The 24,916-nt window shown below is 43.6% G+C and overlaps 1 pseudogene across 1 annotated transcript in view; it reads right to left on the bottom strand.

Moving 5' to 3' along the window:
* Nucleotides 1–436: 436 nt before the first annotated feature.
* LOC311146324 (pinopsin-like) overlaps nucleotides 437–24,916 on the bottom strand; it is a 67,707-nt pseudogene continuing 43,227 nt past the window's right edge. The window contains exons 3-4 of the transcript in view: nucleotides 22,197–22,430; nucleotides 437–802 (exon numbers count right to left, since the gene is read on the bottom strand). The product of the transcript in view is annotated as a pinopsin-like (transcript). The remainder of the gene's footprint in view (nucleotides 803–22,196; nucleotides 22,431–24,916) is intronic.

Consider the following 24,916-nt stretch of genomic DNA (forward strand, 5'->3'; position numbering starts at 1 on the left):
CAATGCTCAAAATTCTGAGAGCTTTGTCATCTTCACACCTTTGAAAAGAGTCACCTGAAAATAATTGAAATACAATACTTGAGTTCCCTCAATCTGTGACTCCAATCTCCGCTCAATACAAAAATACACTCTTCATCTCTCTCTCTTTTTTGTACTATAAAGGTACACTGACAGAGGGGGAAATCACATCACAACATTTCATGGAACTAATATATTCTTCTAAACGTTAGAAATTGCACAAAATAACTTATTCGCACCCTTTTCTCCCCACTCTCGGTCCATACGCGTATTTGAGCTAGTAAACGGCGACAGAATGTATAAGCTTGTGCAGAGCCAGACAGATTGATGTCCTTCCTCAAGACGCACTAGCAGCTCCTGCGGCTCCACTTCCAAAGAGTCCGGAGGCGTTCAGATTTTCCTCTATGCCTGCTGTCCATCATACTGGCAAACGGCAAGCAACGTAACAGCACTTTAATGGCCCCTCTGGATCCCCCTCCCCTCCCTGTAATTGGTTCCTAGGGGTCGTAACCCCTGAAGGCCCCAGGCCTTCGGCGTTGTAGTGGGCCAATAACCACACCATGTCAGAGTAAGCAGGGGTGGCTTAGTCCAGGGTTGCATTCCCAAGCTGGGGGACGACACTGGTGGGCTGCCCAAGGGAGGCAACCATGAAAGTTAAGTTGTGGTGGTTGGTTTTGCGGGCGCCGCCGCGGACGACTTTGGGCGGCGCCTTGGAAGAGTTCCTGAGGCTGGAACCCCTCTGTGGCTCTTGGCACCTCAGCAGCGCTCGGAAGCACCTGTGGAACTGGCATACCAGTGCACACACACACACACACACACACACACACACACACACACACACATGCCCATGTTACCTCGTCGGATGTGGCAGGGCTTGAAAACTATTACAGACTATAAAGGGAAGCACTGCCGCGAGCTGCCCAGTGACACAAGCCTACCAGACGAGCTAAACCACTTCTATGCTCGCGTCGAGGCAAGCAACACTGAAGCATGCATGAGAACACCAGCTGTTCCGGATGACTATGTGATCACGCTCTCCGTAGCCAATGTGAGTAAAACTTTTAATCAGGTCAACATTTACAAGGCCGCAGGGCCAGACGGATTACCAGGACGTGTACTCCGAGCATGTGCTGACCAACTGGCAAGTGTCTTCACTGACATTTTCAACATGTCCCTGACTGAGTCTGTAATACCAACATGTTTCAAGCAGACCACCATAGTCCCTGTGCCCAAGGACACTAAGATAACCTGCCTAAATGTTTACAGACCCGTAGCACTGACGTCTGTAGCCATGAAGTGCTTTGAAAGGCTGGTCATGGCTCACATCAACACCATTATCCCAGAAACCCTAGACCCACTCCAATTTGCATACCGCCCCAACAGATCCACACTGCCCTTTCCCACCTGGACAAGAGGAACACCTACGTGAGAATGCTATTCATTGACTACAGCTCAGCGTTCAACACCATAGTGCCCTCAAAGCTCATCACTAAGCTAAGGATCCTGAGACTAAACACCTCCCTCTGCAACTGGATCCTGGACTTCCTGACGGGCCGCCCCCAGGTGGTAAGGGTAGGTGACAACACATTTGCCACGCTGATCCTCAACACGGGGGCCCCTCAGGGGTGCGTGCTCAGTTCCCTCCTGTACTCCCTGTTCACCCATGACTGTATGCCAGGCACGACTCCAACACCATCATTAAGTTTGCCGACGACACAACAATGGTAGGCCTGATCACCGACAACGATGAGACAGCCTATAGGGAGGAGGTCAGAGACCTGGCCGTGTGGTGCCAGGATAACAACCTCTCCCTCAACGTGACCAAGACAAAGGAGATGATTGTGGACTACAGGGAAAAAAAAGAGGACTGAGCACGATCCCATTTTCATCGACAGGGCTGTAGTGGAACAGGTTGAGAGCTTCAAGTGCCTTGGTGTCCACATCACCAACGAACTATCATTGTCCAAACACACCAAGACAATCGCGAAGAGGGCACGATAAAGCCTATTCCCCCTCAGTAGACTGAAAAGATTTGGCATGGGTCCTCAGATCCTCAAAACGTTATACAGCTGCACCATCGAGAGCATCCTGACTGGCATCACCGCTTGGTATGGCAACTGCTCGGCCTCCGACCGCAAGGCACTACAGAGGGTAGTGCGTACGGCCCAGTACATCACTATACCAGGCGGTGTCAGAGGAAGGCTTAAAAATGGTCAAAGACTCCAGCCACCCTAGTCATAGACTGTTCTCTCTGCTACCGCACGGCAAGCGGTACCGGAGCGCCAAGTCTAGTTCCAAAAGGCTTCTCAACAGCTTCTACCCCCAAGCCATTAGACTCCTGAACAGCTAATCATGGCTACCCGGACTATTTGCACTTCCCCCCCACCCCATCCTTTTACGCTGCTGCTACTCTGTTAATTATTTATGCATAGTCACTTTACTCTACCCACATGTACATATTACCTCAACTACCTCAACTAGCCGGTGCCCCCCGCACATTGACTCTGCACCGGTACCCCCCTGTATATATAGCCTCCCTACTGTTATTTTATTTTACTTCTGCTCTGTTTTTCTCAACACTTTTTTTTTGTTGTTGTTGTTTTATTTTACTTTTTTATTAAAAAATAAATGCATTGTTGGTTAAGGGCTGTAAGTAAGCATTTCACAGTAAGGTCTACACCTGTTGTATTCAGCGCATGTGACAAATAAAATGTGATTTGATTTGATTTGATTAAGGAATGGTCAGGCTAGAAAACTAACTAGTCATGATGGCTTTTCTTAAAATGGGAAAAACGAATAATGTGAGTATGTACTGTTGTTAGCCTTCATTCGTTACAAACAGCAGTGTTAAGGTTTAAGGACCATTATACTAATGCCCCTACTTCAAGTTGTTACCTACCCCAACTCCACAAAGACTACTTAAAATCAAATAAAATGTTATTTGTCACATACGCCGAATACAACAGGTGTAGACCTTACAGTGAAATGCTTATTTACAAGCCCTTAACCAACAATGCAGTTTTAAGAAAAATAAATGACAAAAAAATTAACATTAAAAACAATTAAAGAGCAGCAGTAAAATAACAGTAGTTTTATTTTTTTATTTTTTTTATTTCACCTTTATTTAACCAGGTAAGCCAGTTGAGAACAAGTTCTCATTTACAACTGCGACCTGGCCAAGATAAAGCAAAGCAGTGCGGTAAAAACAACAACAACACAGAGTTACATATGGAATAAACAAAACGTACAGTCAATAACACAATAGAAAATCTATATACAGTGTGTGCAAATGTAGCAAGTTATGGAGGTAAGGCAATAAATAGGCTATAGTGCAAAATAATTACAATTAGTATTAACACTGGAATGCTAGATGTGCAAGAGATTATGTGCAAATAGAGATACTGGGGTGCAAAATAGCAAAATAAATAACAATATAGGGATGAGGTAGTTGGGTGGGCTAATTTCAGATGGGCTGTGTACAGGTGCAGTGATCGGTAAGGTGCTCTGACAACTGATGCTTAAAGTTAGTGAGGGAGATAAGAGTCTCCAGCTTCAGAGATTTTTGCAATTCGTTCCAGTCATTGGCAGCAGAGAACTGGAAGGAATTGCGGCCAAAGGAGGGGTTGGCTTTGGGAATGACCAGTGAGATATACCTGCTGGAGCGCAGACTACGGGTGGGTGTTGCTATGGTGACCAATGAGCTACGATAAGGCGGGGATTTGCCTAGCAGTGATTTATAGATGGCCTGGAGCCAGTGGGTTTGACGACGAACATGTAGTGAGGTCCAGCCAACAAGAGCGTACAGGTCACAGTGGTGGGTAGTGTATGGGGCTTTGGAGACAAAACGGATGGCACTGTGATAGACTACATCCAATTTGCTGAGTAGAGTGTTGGAGGCTATTTTGTAAATGACATCGCCGAAGTCAAGGATCGGTAGGATAGTCAGTTTTACGAGGGCATGTTTGGCAGCATGAGTGAAGGAGGCTTTGTTACGAAATAGGAAGCCGATTCTGGATTTAACTTTGGATTGGAGATTCTTAATGTGAGTCTGGAATGAGAGTTTACAGTCTAACCAGACACCTAGGTATTTGTAGTTGTCCACATACTCTAGGTCAGACCCGTCGAGAGTGGTGATTCTAGTCGGGTGGGCGGGTGCCTGTGCTTCGATTGAAGAGCATGCATTTAGTTTTACTAGTGTTTAAGAGCAGTTGGAGGCTACTGAAGGAGTGTTGTATGGCATTGAAGCTCGTTTGGAGGTTTGTTAACACAGTGTCCAATGAAGGGCCAGATGTATACAAAATGGTGTCGTCTGCGTAGAGGTGGATCTGAGAGTCACCAGCAGCAAGAGCGACATCATTGATATACACAGAGAAAAGAGTCGGCCCAAGAATTGAACCCTGTGGCACCCCCATAGAGACTGCCATAGGTCCAGACAACAGGCCCTCCGATTTGACACACTGAACTCTATCTGAGAAGTAGTTGGTGAACCAGGCGAGGCAGTCATTTGAGAAACCAAGGCTATTTAGTCTGCCAATAAGAATGCGGTGGTTGACAGAGTCGAAAGCCTTGGCCAGGTCGATGAAGACGGCTGCACAGTACTGTCTATTATCGATCGCGGTAATAATATCGTTTAGGACCTTGAGCGTGGCTGAAGTGCACCCATGACCAGCTCGGAAACCGGATTGCATAGCGGAGAAGGTACGGTGGGATTCGAAATGGTCAGCAATCTGTTTGTTAACTTGGCTTTCAAATACTTTCGAAAGGCAGGTCAGGATGGATATAGGTCTGTAACAGTTTGGATCTAGAGTGTCACCCCCTTTGAAGAGGGGGATGACCGCGGCAGCTTTCCAATCTCTGGGGATCTCAGACGTTACGAAAGAGAGGTTGAACAGACTAGTAATAGGGGTTGCGACAATTTCGGCGGCTAGTTTTAGAAAGAAAGGGTCCAGATTGTCTAGCCCAGCTGATTTGTAGGGGTCCAGATTTTGCAGCTCTTTCAGAACATCAGCTGTCTGAATTTGTGTGAAGGAGAAGCGGGGGGGGGGGCATGGGCAAGTTGCAGCGGAGGGTGCAGAGTTGGTGGCCGGGGTAGTGGTAGCCAGGTGGAAAGTATGGCCAGCCGTAGCAAAATGCTTGTTGAAATTCTCGATTATTGTAGATTTATCGGTGGTGATAGTGTTTCCTAGCCTCAGTGCAGTGGGCAGCTGGGAGGAAGTGCTCTTATTCTCCATGGACTTTACAGTGTCCCAAAACTTTTTGGAGTTAGTGCTACAGGATGCAAATTTCTGTTTGAAAAAGTTAGCCTTTGCTTTCCTGACTGCTTGTCTATATTGGTTCCTAACTTCCCTGAAAAGTTGCATATCGCGGGGGCTATTTGATGCTAATGCAGTACGCCACAGGATGTTTTTGTGCTTGTCAAGGGCAGTCAAGTCTGAGGAGAACAAGGGGCTATATCTGTTCTTAGTTCTGTATTTTTTGAATGGGGCATGTTTATTTAAGATTGAGAGGAAATTACTTTTAAAGAACAACCAGGCATCCTCTACTGACGGAATGAGATCTATATCCATCCAGGATACCTGAGCCAGGTCAATTAGGAAGGCCTGCTCGCTAAAGTGTTTTAGGGAGCGTTTGACAGTGATGAGGGGTGGTCGTTTGACCGCGGACCCGTTACGGACGCAGGCAATAAGGCAGTGATCGTTGAGATCCTGGTTGAAGACAGCGGAGGTGTATTTAGAGGGTAAGTTAGTCAGGATGATATCTATGAGGGTACCCATGGTTACAGATTTAGGGTTGTACCTGGTAGGTTCGTTGATAATTTGCGTGAGATTGAGGGCATCTAGTTTGGATTGTAGGATGGCCGGGGTATTAAGCATATCCCAATTTAGGTCACCAAGCAGTAAGAACTCTGAGGATAAATGGGGGGCAATCAATTCACATATGGTGTCCAGGGCACAGCTGGGGGCTGAGGGGGGTCTGTAGCAAGCAGCAACAGTGAGAGACTTATTTCTGGAAAGGTGGATTTTTAGTGAGGCTGTATACAGGGGTACCGGTACAGAGTCAATGTGCGGGGGAACAGGTTAGTCGAGGTAATCAAGGTAATATGTACAGTGGGGAGAACAAGTATTTAATACACTGCAGATTTTGCAGGTTTTCCTACTTACAAAGCATGTAGAGGTCTGTCATTTTTATCATAGGTACACTTCAACTGTGAGAGACGGAATCTAAAAATCCAGAAAATCACATTGTATGATTTTTAAGTAATTAATTTGTATTTTATTGCATGACATAAGTATTTGATCACCTACCAACCAATAAGAATTCCGGCTCTCACAGACCTGTTCGTTTTTCTTTAAGAAGCCCTCCTGTTCTCCACTCATTACCTGTATTAACTGTACCTGTTTGAACTCGTTACCTGTATAAAATACACCTGTCCACACACTCAATCTAACAGACTCCAACCTCTCCACAATGGCCAAGACCAGAGAGCTGTGTAAGGACATCAGGGATAAAATTGTAGACCTGCACAATGCTGGGATGGGCTACAGGACAATAGGCAAGCAGCTTGGTGAGAAGGCAACAACTGTTGGCGCAATTATTAGAAAATGGAAGAAGTTCAAGATGACGGTCAATCACCCTCGGTCTGGGGCTCCATGCAAGATCTCACCTCGTGGGGCATCAATGATCATGAGGAAGGTGAGGGATCAGCCCAGAACTACACGGCAGGACCTGGTCAATGACCTGAAGAGAGCTGGGACCACAATCTCAAAGAAAACCATTAGTAACACACTACGCCGTCATGGATTCAAATCCTGCAGCGCACGCAAGGTCCCCCTGCTCAAGCCAGCGCATGTCCAGGCCCGTCTGAAGTTTGCCAATGACCATCTGGATGATCCAGAGGAGGAATGGGAGAAGGTTATGTGGTCTGATGAGACAAAAATAGAGCTTTTTGGTCTAAACTCCAACACCATCCCAACCGTGAAGCATGGAGGTGGAAACATCATTCTTTGGGGAGGCTTTTCTGCAAAGGGGACAGGATGACTGCACCGTATTGAGGGGAGGATGAATGGGGCCATGTATCGCGAGATCTTGGCCAACATCCTCATTCCCTCAGTAAGAGCATTGAAGATGGGTCGTGGCTGGGTCTTCCAGCATGACAACGACCCTAAACACACAGCCAGGGCAACTAAGGAGTGGCTCCGTAAGAAGCATCTCAAGGTCCTGGAGTGGCCTAGCCAGTCTCTAGACCTGAACCCAATAGAAAATCTTTGGAGGGAGCTGAAAGTCCGTATTGCCCAGCGACAGCCCCGAAACCTGAAGGATCTGGAGAAGGTCTGTATGGAGGAGTGGGCCAAAATCCCTGCTGCAGTGTGTGCAAACCTGGTCAAGACCTACAGGAAACGTATGATCTCTGTAATTGCAAACAAAGGTTTCTGTACCAAATATTAAGTTCTGCTTTGCTGATGTGTCAAATTATGTCATGCAATAAAATGCAAATTAATTACTTAAAAATCATACAATGTGATTTTCTGGATTTTTGTTTTACATTCCGTCTCTCACAGTTGAAGTGTGCCTATGATAAAAATTACAGACCTCTACATGCTTTGTAAGTAGGAAAACCTGTAAAATCGGCAGTGTATCAAATACTTGTTCTCCCCACTGTACATGTAGGTAGAGTTAAAATGATGATAATGCCCTTTTAGTGTAAGAGCAGTTTGAAAAGACGGCCTGAAATTTCAGGCTGTTTTGGTGGGATGGAGTTTTGGCCTGCCTTGTGACATCACCATGTGGTAAATGATATAGTTAATAGCCCAATAAGAAAGAGAGTTCTAAACCTCTCTGCCAATAAAATATTGTTTTCAGTTTTCCCCTCCCCACTCAGACCACTTCCAGACAGTCCTAGCAAAATTCTTGTTTGAGAAATTGCTATTTTTCTAAGAAGCTATTTTGGTTTCCTTTGACCATTTTAATTGAAAACAATCACAGTAAGGTATTTAAATGTTACCCAGAAATTATTTGATATTGAGAAAAAAACCTGGCTGCAATGGACCATTAAATTACATAGCAGGGCTCTACTCAAGTCACTTGAGGATTGCAGTGCTTACAGACCCAACATAACACAATAAAGAACTGACAACATTTCTGTCAGAGCATATTGGATCTGGACCTCAAAGCCAGAAATAATCAGGGACTGATTGCGACCTAATACATCGAGTGGAATCTCCGGCCAACCAGTAACACGAATCGATCAATTAACCACCAGGGAGAAAACCAAACCAACAGTTCACAAAAAGGTGCTATCTAGAACCTAAAAGGGTTCTTCGGCTGTCCCCGTTCCCCAGAGGGTTCTACATAGAACCCCAAAGGGTTCTACCTGGAACTAAAAAGGGTTCTGCTATGGGGACAACCAAAACCCCTGAACCCTTTAAAAAATTTTTTTTACAAATAATGAAAGAGCAGCAGTAAAATAACAGTAATGAGGCTATATACAGGGGGTACCGGTACAGAGTCAATGTGTAGGGGCACAGGTTAGTCGAGGTAATCAAGGTAATATGTACAGTGGGGAAAAAATGTATTCAGTCAGCCACCAATTGTGCAAGTTCTCCCACTTAAAAAGATGAGAGAGGCCTGTAATTTTCATCATAGGTACACGTCAACTATGACAGACAAATTGAGAAAAATTGTCACATTGTAGGATTTTTAATGAATTTATTTGCAAATTATGGTGGAAAATAAGTATTTGGTCACCTACAAACAAGCAAGATTTCTGGCTCTAACAGACCTGTAACTTCTTCTTTAAGAGGCTCCTCTGTCCTCCACTCGTTACCTGTATTAATGGCACCTGTTTGAACTTGTTATCAGTATAAAAGACACCTGTCCACAACCTCAAACAGTCACACTCCAAACTCCACTATGGCCAAGACCAAAGAGCTGTCAAAGGACACCAGAAACAAAATTGTAGACCTGCACCAGGCTGGAAAGACTGAATCTGCAATAGGTAAGCAGCTTGGTTTGAAGAAATCAAATGTGGGAGCAATTATTAGGAAATGGAAGACATACAAGACCACTGATAATCTCCCTCGATCTGGGGCTCCACGCAAGATCTCACCCCGTGGGGTCAAAATGATCACAAGAACGGTGAGCAAAAATCCCAGTACTACACGGGGGGACCTAGTGAATGACCTGCAGAGAGCTGGGACCAAAGTAACAAAGCCTACCATCAGTAACACACTACGCCGCCAGGGACTCAAATCCTGCAGTGCCAGACGTGTCCCCCTGCTTAAGCCAGTACATGTCCAGGCCTGTCTGAAGTTTGATAGAGTGCATTTGGATGATCCAGAAGAGGATTGGGATAATGTCATATGGTCAGATGAAACCAAAATATAACTTTTTGGTAAAAACTCAACTCGTCGTGTTTGGAGGACAAAGAATGCTGAGTTCCATCCAAAGAACACCATACCTACTGTGAAGCATGGGGGTGGAAACATCATGCTTTGGGGCTGTTTTTCTGCAAAGGGACCAGGACGACTGATCCGTGTAAAGGAAAGAATGAATGGGGCCATGTATCGTGAGATTTTGAGTGAAAACCTCCTTCCATCAGCAAGGGCATTGAAGATGAAACGTGGCTGGGTCTTTCAGCATGACAATGATCCCAAACACACCGCCCGGGCAACGAAGGAGTGGCTTCGTAAGAAGCATTTCAAGGTCCTGGAGTGGCCTAGCCAGTCTCCAGATCTCAACCCCATAGAAAATATTTGGAGGGAGTTGAAAGTCCGTGTTGCCCAGCAACAGCCCCAAAACATCACTGCTCTATATGAGATCTGCATGGAGGAATGGGCCAAAATACCAGCAACAGTGTGTGAAAACCTTGTGAAGACTTACAGAAAACGCTTGACCTGTGTCATTGCCAACAAAGGGTATTTAACAAAGTATTGACAAACTTTTGTTATTGACCAAATACTTATTTTCCACCATAATTTGCAAATAAATTCATAAAAAATCCTACAATGTGATTTTCTGGATTTTTTTTCCTCATTTTGTCTGACATAGTTGACGTGTACCTATGATGAAAATTACAGGCCTCTCTCATCTTATTAAGTGGGAGAACTTGCACAATTGGTGGCTGACTAAATACTTTTTCCCCCACTGTACATGTAGGTAGAGTTAAAGTGACTATGCATAGATAATAAACAGAGAGTAGCAGCAGCGTAAAAGAGGAGTGGGGGGTGGGGGGGACAATGCAAATAGTCCGGGTAGCCATTTGATTAGCTGTTCAGGAGTCTTATGGCTTAGGGGTAGAAGCTGTTAAGAAGCCTTTTGGACCTAGACTTGGTGCTCCGGTACCATTTGCCATGGGGTAGCAGAGAGAACAGTCTATGACTAGGGTGGCAGGAGTCCTTGACAACTTTTAGGGCCTTCCTCTGACACCGCCTGGTATAGAGGTCCTGGATGGCAGGAAGCTTGGCCCCAGTGATGTACTGGGCCATACGCACTACACTCTGTAGTGCCTTGCGGTCGGAGGTCGAGCAGTTGCCATACCAGGCAGTGATGCAATCAGTCAGGATGCTCTCGGTGGTGCAGCTGTAGAACCTTTTGAGGATCTGAGGACCCATGCCAAATCTTTTCAGTCTCATTTTTACATTTTACATTTTAGTCATTTAGCAGACGCTCTTATCCAGAGCGACTTACAGGAGCAATTAGGGTTAAGTGCCTTGCTCAAGGGCACATTTACGTCATTTAGCAGACGCTCTAGTCCAGTTTTTTTTTTGGGGGGGGGGGGGGTAGAAGGATTACTTTATCCTATCCCAGGTATTCCTTAAAGAGGTGGGGTTTCAAATGTCTCCGGAAGGTGGTGAGTGACTCCGCTGTGGGGTGGGGGGGGGGGGGGTAGAAGGATTACTTTATCCTATCCCAGGTATTCCTTAAAGAGGTGGGGTTTCAAATGTCTCCGGAAGGTGGTGAGCGACTCCGCTGTGTGTGTGTGGGGGGGGGGGTAGAAGGATTGCTTTATCCTATCCCAGGTATTCCTTAAAGAGGTGGGGTTTCAAATGTCTCCGGAAGGTGGTGAGTGACTCCGCTGTCCTGGCGTCGTGAGGGAGCTTGTTCCACCATTGGGGTGCCAGAGCAGCGAACAGTTTGTACAGTCCTGTACTCACTGTTCACCCATGACTGCATGGCCAAGCACGACTCCAACACTATCACAACAGTGGTAGGCCTGATCACCGACAACGATGAGACAGCCTATAGGGAGGAGGTCAGAGACCTGGCCATGTGGTGCCAGGATAACAACCTCTCCCTCAACGTGATCAAGACAAAGAAGATGATTGTGGACTACAGGAAAAAGAGGACCGAGCACGCCCCCATTCTCAGTCTCCTTAGGGGGAATAGGTTTTGTCGTGCCCTCTTCACGACTGTCTTGGTGTGTTTGGACCATGATAATTTGTTGGTGATGTGGACACAAAGGAACTTGAAGCTCTCAACCTGCTCCACTACAGCCCCGTCGATGAGAATGGGGGCGTGCTCGGTCCTCTTTTTCCTGTAGTCCACAATCATCTTCTTTGTCTTGATCACGTTGAGGGAGAGGTTGTTATCCTGGCACCACATGGCCAGGTCTCTGACCTCCTCCCTATAGGCTGTCTCATCGTTGTCGGTGATCAGGCCTACCACTGTTGTGATAGTGTTGGAGTCGTGCTTGGCCATGCAGTCATGGGTGAACAGTGAGTACAGGAGGGGACTGAGCACGCACCCCTGAGGGGCCCCAGTGTTGAGGATCAGCGTGGCAGATGTGTTGTTGCCTACCCTTACCACCTGGGGGCGGTCTGTCAGGAAGTCCAGGATCCAGTTGCAGAGGGAGGTGTTTAGTCCCAGGGTCCTTAGCTTAGTGATGAGCTTTGTGGGCACTATGGTGTTGAACGCTGAGCTGTAGTCAATGAATAGCATTCTCACATAGGTGTTCCTTTTGTCTAGGTGGGAAGGGGAAGCATGGAGTGCAATAGAGATTGCACAATCTGTGGATCTGTTGGGGCAGGTATGCAAATTGGAGTGGGTTTAATGTTTCTGGGATGATGGTGTTGATGTAAGTCTTGACCAGCCTTTCAAAGCACTTCATGGCTACAGACATGAGTGCTACGGGTCGGTAGTCATTTAGGCAGGTTACCTTAGTGTTCTTGGGCACAGGGACTATGGTGGTCTGCTTGAAACGTTGGTATTACAGACTCAGTCAGGGACAGGTTGAAAATGTCAGTGAAGACATTTGCCAGTTGGTCAGCGCATGCTCGGAGTACATGTCCTGGTAATCCGTCCGGCCCTTCGGCCTTGTGAATGTTGACCTGTTTAAAGATCTTACTCACATCGGCTACAAACAGCGTGATCACACAGTCGTCTGGAACAGCTGATGCTCTCATGCATGCTTCAGTGTTGCTTGCCTCGAAGCGAGCATAGAAGTAATTTAGCTTGTCTGGTAGGCTCGTGTCACTGGGCAGCTCGCGGCTGTGCTTCCCTTTGTAGTCTGTAATAGTTTGCAAGCCCTGCAACATCCGACGAGCATCGGAGCCGGTGTAGTATGATTCCATCTTAGTCCTGTATTGACGCTTTGCCTGTTTGATGGTTTGTCGGAGGGCATAGCGGGATTTCTTATATACTTGTGTACCTGCTTGAGGTTAATCTATGCCATTTAGCATACAGTGATGCGTGCACACATTTTACGTATGGGTGGTCGCAGCAATCGAACCCACTACCCTGGTGTTACAAGCGCCATGCTCTACCAACTGAGCTACAAAATCCCATCTCCGCAGGCACAATCACATAAACTCTCCTACTTCCCGCTGACAAACAAGGGGTCCATACAAGGGAAATTAAATTAATTAGCTCTGTGACACATGACTCCCTCTCTCTTTCTCTTGAGAAGTGCAATGGTCGATAATTACGAGCAATCGGAGCCGTCTGATTGGAGACCTCCTTTCCTTTTCATGCGGAACAAAGCTGAGAGACACTAATTATTTGTACATTTCCCAAATGGAATTAAATGAAGAATTAATTACATTCTCAATCAAGAATGGAACAATTTCAGCTTTTTTCAATTGAATAAGTGTTTGCTAATGTGAGGCGCTGGAAACCTTAAATGGAAAAGCCTGCTGAGGTAAGAGGACAACAGAGACATATTTTCCCAACTGTGCCCTAACCACTACATCAAAGTCCCGTCCCAGAGAGATCAGTAATGATTACAATAAGGGACTAGATGGAGTCAGGTCTATAATTACTGGCAACCTTGATAAAGATGAGTAAAAAAGACTGTATAAAATAAATAATACAAATACTGAGCTATATTGTATTCTCAATTTTTTTGGGGAAATGTTGTTATTTTATACTAATAAAATTGCTCAGAGAAAGAGATTTTGTTTAACAAGTAATAATACAAATGATTGGCACCCATGTTTGCAATACTCCAGCACACCTCCCCTTGCAAGGATAACAGTCAGCCTTATTCTAAAATGTTTTATGAGCTTGGAAAACATGTTGGGAAGGATCTTAGACCATTCCTCCATAGAGAATCTTTCCAGATCCTTGATGTCCTTCGCCTGCACTCATGGACTCACCTCTTCAATTCAAACAACAGGTTTTCAATAGGGTTCAAACCCGAAGACTGAGATGGGCATTGCAAAATGTTGATTTTGTAGTCAATTAACCATTTCTTTGTTGATTTTGATGTGTGCTTAGGGTTATTGTCTTGCTTGTTTTTGGCTAAAATATCCTGGTACTGGGTAAAGTTCATGATGCCGTTGACCTTAACAAGGGCCCCAGGACCAGTGGAAGCAAAATAGACCCATAACATCAAAGATCCACCACCATATTTTACCGTAGGTATGAGGTACTTTTCTGCATATGCTTCTGTCTTTCAACGCCGTTATTATTTATTTTATAGTATTTTTTTGTTCATCGTTATTACCTTTATCTTTATTTATGGGTGATTATGGACCTGACTGTAGGTCTCAAGACACTGCATGGTAAGGAGTGAGCTCCTAATAGCCGTTATAACTCATAACATAACTTGAAAGGCAAGCAACTCACATTTGAAGTTTGACCCCACTATCCCCTTAATCGAACAACGAAGTAACTTTGACACACTTTAACATTTTATAAAGTGTTAGTAAAAGTTATACAACAGCATTATATATATATTTTATAAAGACATTCTGAAAAGGAAAGCCAGGTTAAGCCTACCACAGATACGCATGGAATTCTGCATGAACATGCCATCCATATTTAAAACCCACGAAGTGATCAGGAAACTACAGGTGATCTATCTCATGTTTCACTCCAAAGTCCAGAGCTCAAAGCTCAGATATTTAATTTGTTGGAAGCAGACAGACAGACATACAGACAGACAGACTGAATTATTTTTAAAAAAAACTCTGGATCCCGTTTTAAAAGCACAACAATGAGGCCATTGGTTTGTTTTTATTCCAGGCATGCACATATACAGATGGAGACAGAGACCTTGGTAGAAACCTTGGCCCAGGCTGAACATTCACAACCCTCCTGTCCTGTACCGCCATCTTAAGAGCTCTGATGTCACATCCCTTATGAAAACGTAGTGTACTTAGTATACTCAGCGTGTTTCATGTATACTTATAGTCTACTACATTTCCTCAAGAGAAGTCAAAAAGTAGAGTACCCAACGGCACCGCTGCCTCTTCAGACGGAATACACAGAAACACACCCGCACACACACACACACGCACACGCACGCACGCGCGCGCACACACACGCACACACACACACACACACACACACACATACACACACACACACACACACACACACACACACACACACACACACACACACACACACACACGCACACACACAGAAAATACCATCCAGACAAAACCAAGATACAGTAACACAGATCCACAGTACGTTTGCAAAGTAAACAATCCCCATCTCATGATGTCATATTGGAGAGGCTAGAGATTGGCATGAGGTGTACAGAACCTCTATGATCTTGTTGAGCATCTCCTGGTTTTGTCAGCTGTCAAAACACAAACCCTCCTGGGGAGAGGATGGCTAGACGAGTGAGAGATGGAAAGCAGAGTAGGAGACAGTGAAAGGCCTTATCCTGTACGGGTGAAACAGGGAAACATCAATAGTGAGTCTAAGACCAGGATGGAAAGAAGTGAGATATGTAGGTGGAATGAGAGAAGTTGTGAGAAAGTTTGTCATGAACTTTGACTGTTCTGGTCAGGTTCAGTGCAGTGAAGCTAGATCTAGATGTCTCATTGGCACTGGATGAAAACACCTGAGGGGTAATGTCACGAAGAGTAGTGGAGGAGCTGGTCAGTGCCGGGGCTAGCTCTGCAAACACAGGAGTTTATATAAGGCCGGGAGTCAATCCGAGTGCTCTAGTCGACAATGGAGATTCACGGTAAAATTAAATGTAAACGCTGCAGATGGCAGCTCAATTGAAAATTCTAAATTAAAGTGCAATCAGTAGTTGAAACAATAATAAAGCGTACTCCCTGCCCCTGTTTCAGTAAAAAGCTGAGGGACGAGGATGAAGAAATGAAACCACTCTCAAATTCATAGACAGCGCTAACGGCTGTTATAGTTGTAATGGTTTGAGGCTATACAGCGTTTCTTCACACTTACGTTGTTTACAAACATTAGAGTAAAACAAGCTTATATTTTGGGTTCTGATGGCGTACAACAGTTGAACTAAGCTCACGAGGCATTTATAAGTTATATATCGACGGGTGCATATAATTAATTTATAAGTCCAAAAATTGATGTAGCAACTGCAGATTGCTCCTTTAAATATCAAGCGTGATATGGCACGGTTTCGGGTTGAATACCAGCCTAGGTTTTAGTATATTTCTTTTTTTTATGTCTTGTGTACTGAAATACAATATTCTATCTACCGCTGTGCCCCAAAAGTTCAGACTTTTATCCAAACAAAAACTTGTTATATATTTATTAGCTTAGAATGTTGCGGGAATGTTACTGTGTTCCTCACAGAAATGGATTAGGCTTGAATCAGAGGGAGGATAGACAAAGATCACATCACGGATTCAAGTTTGTACCCTAGGCCTAGAGACAGATCATAAAACCAACAGAAAATATACTGTATTTTTAATTTAGATTTTTTTTTAACATAATCCTGATGCCTGTATTTTTTTTGTACTTGGCTCGGAATAGCTAACTAAAGAATCAAAAGCATTTCAGTCAAATCGAATTTAAATGAGTTAAACGATATGAGCTGACAGAGCGACATGGAGCTTTCTTTTCAAGCTACAGCAGTTAACCTGCAACTTAATTTGACACTCATGCAACTTAATTTGATTTAATATACTCCCCGAATGTTGTGAATTATCTTCCAACCGTGCAACGCAATATAAAAATGATTGGGTCTATGAAATGTGAAATCGGTCCGTAGAAATCATTCTCACATGGAGCTTTCCACACATATTATGGCTTTACAGTTTCTGTGGAGAAGGTGGAGAAGGTGGAGAAGGTGGAGAAGGTAGAGAAGGTGCTTTTAGTTTCCTTAAGTGTCCTTGCGTCAATGACCTTTGAAATATTTGAATCCTTTATAATGTAATGTTATTTGTGGGTAGCACTTTATAATAACTCCATGTAATAAAGCATTTATAAAGGATTAGTCAATAGTTTATTCATAATTTATTAATCATTACTTCAATCATAAGATGTTTACTATAGGTCCTTATAAACCATTTACTAATCATTAGTAAAACAAATTGTTGTGTGTGTGTGTGTGTGTGTGTGGGGGGGCTATTTATACTTTATAAATACTTTATAAATGTTTTGAGTGACCAGTGTAATTTCTCACAAAAATATGGACATGTTATTGGTAGACATTCCAGCAGTCCCTGATGCACCTTAAGGTCTCAAAATAGCCTAGAATATATCAATAGTAAAATAATAATCACACAACACAGGATGTTAAAAGAAATACACTGAGTATACAAAACATTAAGAACATGCAATAGACTGATCAGGTGAATCCAGGTGAAAGCTATGATCCCTGACTGATGTCATCTGTTAAATCCACTTCAATCAGTGTAGATGAAGGGGAGGAGACAGGTTAAAGAAGGATTTTTAAGCCTTGAAACAATTGAGACATGGGATTGTGTAAGTGTGCCATTCAGAGGGTGAATGGGCAAGACAAAATATTTAAGTGCATTTTGAACGGGGTATGGTAGTAGGTGCCAGGCGCACCGGTTTGTGTCAAGAACTGCAGCGCTGCTGGGTTTTTCACGCTCAACAGTTTCCCGTGTGTATCAAGCATGGTCCACCACCCATGCTTGATACAATTCAATATTAGGAAGGTGTCACTAATGTTTGGTATACCCAGTGTATATAAAATATTTTATTCACAAAAACAGAAACAACTGTTGCAAGGACTTGAGGAAGAGCTGTTATGTGAATGTTTTGCTAATGTTGTCAACCTCGCTAACATGAGCTAATCATAAAGCAGGGAGATGTAGCCTACGCACAACAGCTGGCTGGACCAGACAGTTTTTCTCTAGTGGATTTTTATGCCTTCATTACTTCTGTTATGTGATTGAGGTAGAAATGTTACATGTTTGATTTGCCGGTAGAAATGTTAGATGTATAACCTTTAAATGCTTTGAGCGCTTTGTTATTTTGACCACAGACTATTTTCACTTTGTTTGGCAGCACCTTTACTGTGCCTTTAAAAGTAACTCTAAACATAATGGGATAGTTCAGCAAAATAATATTTTTGGATATTTGTTTCCTTACCTTTTAAGCAACAGGAAATGTGAATTATTGTGTGGATTATATTTAATGGACATTTTTGTAAGGGTTGAAAAACGTTTAGTCGGGGCAATTCAAGTCTGACATTTTAAAGTGGAAATTACAAACTTTAGAAGCCTTTTTAAACCTCAAATACACTACAAGTTTGCATTTTCTGCTGTGCAGGACTTTCCTGCAAAAACAGGGTGATCCAATTTAGATCCTGCATATTTATGCTCATTTTTATAGCAATTTTAACAATACCCATCTGCAATATCCTTGGCCACCTTCACTGTGCTAAGAGGGAGAGAAGTAGCAAATTGTACTCACCATATGCACACTGCCATACCTCCGTCCAGAGGGCAATGATCTGTCTTCGACGATTGTTGCAGTGCAGTAGGTCTTCAGTGGGACAAACATATGCCCCTACTTGTATCTGTACAGCATTTTTAGTCTTTAACTCGCCTCAACTCACAGTTTCCATAGTAACGGGCTGGGAGGAATTGAAGACTGAAAATGACATACAGGACATTCCGATGAGCGGGCTCAAAACTTCCTGAAAGGTCAGCCATTGGTGGGATGTATAATTGAAAGTGGTACGATGAGACATTGGAACATTCATGCTGTCATTACATAGCATTATATCAAAAATATTTATTGCATTAATATCGAGCTTGTGAGCAAGAAACCTACATTAAAGACATAGAGGGCTTTCAACTCTGAACACCAGTGTTTTACTGTTGAGTAAAAGTTGCACTTGGGACACACAACGCTGGACTCATAGGAAAAAGTTCAAAGAGATGTATGTACATAGCTACCTCAATTACCTCGTACCCCTGCACATCGACTCTGTACTGGTACTCCCTGTATATAGCCATGTTATTACCTGGTACTCCCTGTATATAACCATGTTATTACCTGGTACTCCCTGTATATAGCCATGTTATTACCTGGTACTCCCTGTATATAACCATGTTATTACCTGGTACTCCCTGTATATAGCCATGTTATTACCTGGTACTCCCTGTATATAGCCATGTTATTACCTGGTACTCCCTGTATATAGCCATGTTATTACCTGGTACTCCCTGTATATAACCATGTTATTACCTGGTACTCCCTGTATATAGTCATGTTATTACCTGGTACTCCCTGTATATAACCATGTTATTACCTGGTACTCCCTGTATATAGCCATGTTATTACCTGGTACTCCCTGTATATAGCCATGGTATTACCTGGTACTCCCTGTATATAGTCATGTTATTACCTGGTACTCCCTGTATATAACCATGTTATTACCTGGTACTCCCTGTATATAACCATGTTATTACCTGGTACTCCCTGTATATAGCCATGTTATTACCTGGTACTCCCTGTATATAGCCATGTTATTACCTGGTACTCCCTGTATATAGCCATGTTATCACCTGGTACTCCCTGTATATAGCCATGTTATCACCTGGTACTCCCTGTATATAGCCATGTTATTACCTGGTACTCCCTGTATATAGCCATGTTATTACCTGGTACTCCCTGTATATAGCCATGTTATTACCTGGTACTCGCTGTATATAGCCATGTTATTACCTGGTACTCGCTGTATATAACCATGTTATTACCTGGTACTCCCCGTATATAGCCATGTTATTACCTGGTACTCCCTGTATATAGCCATGTTATTACCTGGTACTCCCTGTATATAGCCATGTTATTACCTGGTACTCCCTGTATATAGCCATGTTATCACCTGGTACTCCCTGTATATAGCCATGTTATTTTTACTTGTTGTTGTTATTCATTATTCACTGTGTATTTATTCCTTGTATTTCTATTTTGATTTATTTTGTATCTTTAAGTCTGTTGAAAAAAGGACCCGTAACTTAACATTTCACTGTTAGTCTACACCTGTTGTGTGACAAATCCAATGTTATTTTATTTGTTGGCTGCAAGGAATACCGATTTGGGCGGCTCACTTCCCACCAGATTTGTCCCCCATCTGACCTGGGATTCGAATTGGCAATTCTCTTGTTGCTGGCCTGCCTCTCTGACCTCTGGGCTACCTCTCTGACCTCTGGGCTACCTCTCTGACCTCTGGGCTACCTCTCTGACCTCTGGGCTACCTTCCGCCCCCATATTACTGACTTCATACACTTATTTTAGATTATAGACTGAACATCCATTTGCCTTTGAGCTGTGTATAAAATTATCATTTATCGTGATTGTGTTAGCCATATTAGTTCACTGAATACTTCAAGTTATATTGAGGCTGTCTTTATTTTATGAGTCAAGATTTCATGCTCTAGTTCACTAATACCTCCGTAGGTATAATTCTGTGGGCCTAATTCAGATAATGCATGTCATAACAACAAGGTGCCAAGCGCTCTCCTCACCCGCAAAATTTCAGTTGCATGTCGCACCCTACACTACACTTGTCTGTCTAATGCATGTGCGTACCTTACCCGCTCCATAGCAAGCTGCTTTATCCATTGGTGAAGTAATTTGATGTCGAGCTAAATAAAAAAATAAAAATCAGAAGTTTAAAAAGGAACAGAAAGGAACGATATGAACTGTTACTTTTTTTGTTGATCAAACCGGTTCAGAACTTGACTTTGCTGGTCAGAACAGTGGAACGAAACAAAATAAATAATGGTTCTGTTCAGAACGAAACGATTGGAAAATAATTTAGGTTGCAACCCTTGCAATGTGGCAGTACTTTCAAGTTTCAACTTTTGAGTTACAGACATTTCCCTCCTCTAAGTTGGCACGGCCTTGATGTTTCTGGGAATAAATAAAATGTCCCTAACAACAACTGCATACAGAGAAATACCCTTCTTCATACACTTTGCCCACAGTAAAACCATCTGATAATCCACTCTGCCCACAGGAAGACCAGTTGATAATCCACTCTGCCCACAGTAAAACCATCTGATAATCCACTCTGCCCACAGTAAAACCATCTGATAATCCACTCTGCCCACAGTAAGACCATCTGATAATCCACTCTGCCCACAGTAAGACCATCTGAAAATTTGAGTCAGTTTTACTGATTGATAAGGGAACAACACTAGGATAACATCACATGAATGTGTAGCCTAAGTGATACCAATAAATTAGATTAGAGCGATCTTATCAGAAACAAATGAAAGTGAAGTGGGTGAGCATGTTGTTTCATAAGTTGTTAAACATACAAGATCAACCAATTATTTTTGACAGTTGGTCGTATTGAGAGAAAGATGCTGTCTCAATGGCAAAAATAAAACTGACGACCTCTAATTACGTTGATTGTCTCCGATTGATTGGCTGTTTGCTTATGAGGACATGCAGAAATGGACCGTTACGCTCTGATGAAGGTTTGAACATCGTAGACAAAATGCATCAGCAGACATATACAATGGGGTCCAAAATTATATGACACCCTTGATAAAGATGAGCAATAATGACTGTATAAAATAAATAATTTAAATACTGAGCTATATTGTATGAAAAAAAAAAGAAATTATATTATGTTATACTATTACAAATGCTTAGAGAGATTTTGTTTAAAATAGCCCCATAACATCAAAGATCCACCACCATATTTTACAGTAGGTATGGGGTTATTTCGACGCCAAACCCACCACTGGTGTGCGAAGGCCAAACACCTGGAGTTTGCTAAACGGCATTGGAACTTGGATTGGAACCGGTGCTTTGGTCAGGTGACATGAAAATATCCTTCGCACACCAGTGGTGAGTTTGGCATCGAAATGAGAAATGCATAAGTGGGAAAGAACCCCACACCTACTGTAAAATATGGTGCTGGGTCTTTGATGTTATGGGGCTGTTCTGCGACCATGTCTCACAGCTGTTTACTGGTGAAGGTGTACTGAAGGTGTATTAACACGGAAAGGTTAATAACCCTATTTCTCTCACTTTTCTTTTGTATTCATGTGGATGATTACGACCGTGTTTCTCTCACCTAGTTGTGAACATATAGGTGACCCCATGGTGTAATGTTATGTTATCACCGTCATGTAGGAGTATGAAAATGTATGCACTCACTAACTGTAAGTCCCTCTGACTAAAATGTAAATGTAGGTGACCCCATGGTGTAATGTTACAATTATGACAGTCATGTAGGTGACCCCATGGTGTAATGTTACATTATGACAGTCATGTAGGTGACCCCATGGTGTAATGTTACAATTATGACAGTCATGTAGGTGACCCCATGGTGTAATGTTACAATTATGTCAAGATGTAACCCACAGCTTGGCTAGGGTATCAAAAGAATGTAACCTTTCCCCTAATTCGCAGGTTTTCCAGAAATATCAAGAATCCTCCAACCTGGTTATCTGGAAAACCTGAGAATTTTGCAAGTATGACAATTACATTCTAACAGTGACAAGCACGATTATCTATCTCACCTGCTTGTTCATGAAGATATAGATAACGGGGTTGATGACCGTGCTGGTCTTGGCCATGATCGCGGGCACGATGCTGGCCTCGGGGGTGACCAGGCCCGGGCGTCCGAAGGTGGCCAGCAAGGCCATGACCCCATAAGGCAACCAGCACATCAGGTACACCATCACCATGACGACCACCATGATGAGAACACGCTGCTCCCTCTTCCTGCTCATAGTTGTGTTGATTCCGCTAACCTGCGGAGGCAATAAGCAGGGGGGGAGAGAGGAAGAAGACGTGTGCAGTCGATGAAAGAGAAAGAGACCAGAGGAAAAATAGGTAACAGAGAAGCATAGAAAGACAGGAAGTGTGAGAGAACAACCTTTAGAATGTCACTTTAGAATGTCACTCTTGCAGACACGGGGAACGCACTATGCATCAGAGTGGAATCAGAGAAAGACAGTGAAGGGAATGAGATGGAGTGGCTTTTCCTTGATCACTTTTCCCAGACAAGCACGTTCTGACAAACACACACAAAGTGCATTGTCTGTTTAGCTTCTGGTGTGTGACAGGAATCCTAATTTCTTGACTTTTCCCCCAAACGTAAACAGGAACGGAGTAAAACACATAAAGCACATGGAAACCATGGAAACCATGGAAACCATGGAAACCATGGAAACCACATGACTCCGTTCCATTTATTCCATTCCAGACGTTACAATGAGCCCGCCACCTATAGCTCCTCCCACCAGCCTCCTCTGGTGCCGAACAATGGAGATGCCGATATTCAAACACTGTTTAGATTTGGGGGATTGTCTCCCGAGTGGCGCAGTGGTCTAAGGCTGTGCCACTAGTTCGAATCCAGGCTCTGTCGCAGCTGGCCGCGACCGGGAGACCCATGGGGCGGCGCACAATTGGCCCAGGGTAGGGGAGGGAATGGCCGGCAGGGATGTAGCTCAGTTGGTAGAGCACGGCGTTTGCAATGCCAGGGTTGTGGGTTCGATTCCCACGGCGGGCCAGTATGAAAAATAAATAAAAATAACCATAAAAAAAAGGTTAAACAAATAACAATGTATGCTCTCAATAACTGTAAGTCGCTCTGGATGAGAGCGTCTGCTAAATGACTAAAATGTAATTACAATGAGCCTGTCCTCCTATAGCTCCTCCCACCAGCCTCCACTGTTAGGCTCAGGGACACATGTCTCATGGCTGGATTCTAAGGAACACACACTGTAGAAACACAACCCGCTGGGCTTCTTGCTCTTCACAAACATGAGCTGTTAATATTTCACTGTCTGTGTTGTTTCCTGATGGCCGCCCATCAGCTAACATTGAAATGCTTACTGATGGACCTTCACAACAATACAGAGAGAAAAACTGAGAACTAATAGAAAGATAATAACACCAGGAATAAATACACAAGTTTCCACGGAGACAGACACCGACAAAAACCCAGGTTCAAAAGGCCTCAGTGCTACCATGATTTAGGGGATTGGAGTGTTTTCAGCCACCCAAACAAACATCAGAAAAAAACTATTACTGAAGCATGAAACAACATCCATCAATCACTAAATCTCATGACAGCGAGATTCACTCAGTCCATCTCTGCCTGTCTCTCCAAAGACAACCCTGTGATGATTTATGTTGGAGGTCTCTTCCCACTCCCCTATGCATTGTGTGTTAGGGTTAGGGTTAACTAGGCACTAGTGAGCATGGGAGTATTATCACATTTCAATGTTTTTTGATATACAGTGCATTCGGAAAGTATTCAGACCCCCTTCCCTTTTTCCACATGTATTTAAAAAAAAGTTTTGCTCATCAATGTACACACAATACCCCATAATGACAAAGCGAGACCAGGTTTTTAGAAATTTTTGCAAACGTATTAAAAATTAAAAACGGAAATTATTTAAACAAGTATTCAGACCCTTTGCTATGAGACTCGAAATTGAGCTCAGGTGCATCCTGTTTCCATTGATCATCCTTGAGATGTTTCTACAACTTGATTGGAGTCAACCTGTGGTAAATTCAATTGATTGGACATGATTTGGAAAGGCACACACCTGTCTATATAAGGTCCTACAGTTGACAGGGCATGTCAGAGCAAAAACACAAGCCATGAGGTCGAAGGAATTGCCCGTAGAGCTCCGATACAGGATTGTGTCGAGGCAGAGATATGGGGAAGGGTACCAAAAAATGTCTGCAGCATTGAAGGTCCCCAAGAAGATAGTGGCCTCCATCATTCTTAAATGGAAGAAGTTTGGAACCACCAAGACTCTTCCTAGAGCTGGCCGCCCAGCCAAACTGAGCAATCGGGAGAGGGCCTTGGTCAGGGAGGTGACGAAGAGTTCCTCTATGATGATGGGAGAACCTTCCAGAAGGATAACCATCTCTGCAGCACTCCACCAATCAGGCCTTTATGGTAGGGTGGCCAGAACGGAACCACTCCTCAGTAAAAGGCACATGACAGCCCGCTTGGAGTTTGCCAAAAGGCACCTAAAGGACTCTCAGACCATGAAAAACAAGATTTTCTGGTTTGATGAAAACAAGATTGAACTCTTTGGCCAGAATGCCAAGAGTCACATCTGGAGGAAACCTGGCACCATCCCTACGGTGAAGCATGGTGGTGGCAGCATCATGCTGTTGGGATGTTTTTCAGCAGCAGGGACTGGGAGACTAGTCAGGATCGAGGGAAAGATGAACGGAGCAAAGTACAGAGAGATCCTTGATGAAAACCTGCTCC

Source organism: Coregonus lavaretus (genome assembly GCF_964263955.1).
Source record: "Coregonus lavaretus genome assembly, chromosome: 19".
Lineage (NCBI taxonomy): Eukaryota > Metazoa > Chordata > Actinopteri > Salmoniformes > Salmonidae > Coregonus > Coregonus lavaretus.